The 1,968-nt window shown below is 40.8% G+C and overlaps 1 non-coding gene across 1 annotated transcript; it reads left to right on the forward strand.

Annotated features, from left to right (window-relative positions):
* The first annotated feature begins 799 nt into the window (after positions 1 to 799).
* On the forward strand, positions 800 to 931 carry LOC116085527. The gene has a single exon (XR_004116620.1). It is a non-coding gene; the product is annotated as a small nucleolar RNA SNORA17 (small nucleolar RNA).
* The last annotated feature ends 1,037 nt before the right edge of the window (positions 932 to 1,968 follow it).

Raw genomic sequence — 1,968 nt, forward strand, 5'->3', positions numbered from 1 at the left:
GGCCTCAATAGGAGAAGATGCTCCTAGTCTTACTGCAGCTTGATATGCCAAGGCTGGTTGATATCCATGGGAGGCCTCCCTTTTCTGAGGACAAAGGAAGGAGAGGTGGGTTGCGGGGAGGGCAGGTGAGAGGGAGGAACTAGGAGGAGAGGAGGAAGGGGGAAATTGTGATAGAGATGTGAAGTAAATAAATTAATGAGAAATAAAAAATAATAGTAATAAAAATAAATAATGACTACAGATTAAAGCAATTAAAAGAATCAGTTGAATCTGGAGAGCTGGTCGATTAAAGAGTGAAGAAATGATTGTTTTTCCCTTAAGTCAGGTTTTTAAATTCAGCAAACCCATTGTTCCTATTTGAATGTATCCCTCAAAAGTTCATGGTGTGGAAACTCAGTTCTCAAATCCATATGTTAATGGTGTTTGAAGATGGGGGCCTTTGGGAAGTAGTTAGAGTTAGGTAGGGTTGTTTGGATAGGGCCCTATGACTGCATGGATGCTTTCTGAGAAGAGAAAGGAGGTCTGAGCTAGTGCAGTTGCTCTTCTGGCTGGGTGATGCCCTCTGTAGTTGTTAATACAACTACAACATGCAGCATGAAGGCCTCCCTCATCTGGGACTAATTATCTCCTGGCCATCCTCTTGAATTTCTTAGTCTTCATAGTCATAAATGAAATCTCTTCTTTATAAATTATCCAGTATATAGCATTCAAGTATAGAAACATAAATCCACCAAAGCTTTGTTCTACTCAAAACAGTGCAAATACTAGGTAAGTAATATAGTAAAAAAAGAGCACCACCTTTTCCCCTAGAAGTGTTGTAGGTGTGGCTGCTATGTCACATGTACATCAGTATATGGCAGAGAGGAGAGAGACTGTGTCTATGCTTAGTGTTCCGACCATTGTCAATTTGGTAGCATTAAAACCTTAAAAAGATGGTTCACTATGAAGATGAAGGCTTACAGTTAGACAGATAAGTTGTTTGTCATCATTTGGCCTTAGTGATTTGGGCTACAAAAATCTGGAATGTAAGTGTAGGATTAGAGAGAGTGAAAAGTAGATACTTTGATTGACACCGATGAGCCCCCTGTGTGTGATGATGGGTTGTCCAGTGCTGTGTGTTCTTGCTGCAGTACTCAGGGAAAAGTAAATGAGTTTGGATCTGCACCAGACAGCAAGGATAATATTTACCCCATTGGTAGGCCCTGTGCTAGGAGCCATAGCTATGAGAATCACCAGCCCTTGAGAATCACAGTAGTTTGTTTCCGAGGAGTAAAAGTTTCAATAAATCATAAAAGTAAAAGAAATTTTCAGGAAAAATAGATTGTTAAGAAGAGATTTTTCTTTCCCTGACAACACCATGTGGGTGTGGCTCTATAGACCACAAAGAACAGCTTTCTGGAACTGGGACAAAATTAGGGGCCCAGCAGAGCTGTGAGAAGGAGAAAACCTGGGCAGGAGGAATGAGGGAACCTTGCTATTCCAGAGCCTCAGTCTGGAATCAATGTACAGACGTTCAAGAGTCATCATTGTTCTTAATTCCTCTTGAATTAGAGAAAGAGACTGAGACCTAGGAGGTTTAGGGACTTTTTCCATTACAGGGAACATTCTAAAACTCATGTTAAATCATCAGTCCATCGGCAGAACAGACTCATGCCTGGACTAGAGAGAGCTCAAGAAAGTGCACACAGGTGAGTGTTTATCATTACAAGTTGGTGTCACCAAAGTGAAATCTTATAAAAAAGAGTAAAGAAAGTTTATTTACTGAGAAAATAATAGGACTTCAAGACTTATTAATTGCATATAACTAAAAACTAGTCTCTCTCTCTCTCCATTTCTCTTTCTCTATTTTTCTTTCTGTCTCTCCCTCTGTATGGTTGTGCATATGTGTGTGCTTAGATCACTACCACCACCACCACCACCACCACCACCACCATCATCACCATCACCACCACCACCACCACCATCACC

The sequence above is a fragment of the Mastomys coucha genome, unplaced genomic scaffold (assembly GCF_008632895.1).
Source record: "Mastomys coucha isolate ucsf_1 unplaced genomic scaffold, UCSF_Mcou_1 pScaffold9, whole genome shotgun sequence".
Taxonomy (NCBI): domain Eukaryota; kingdom Metazoa; phylum Chordata; class Mammalia; order Rodentia; family Muridae; genus Mastomys; species Mastomys coucha.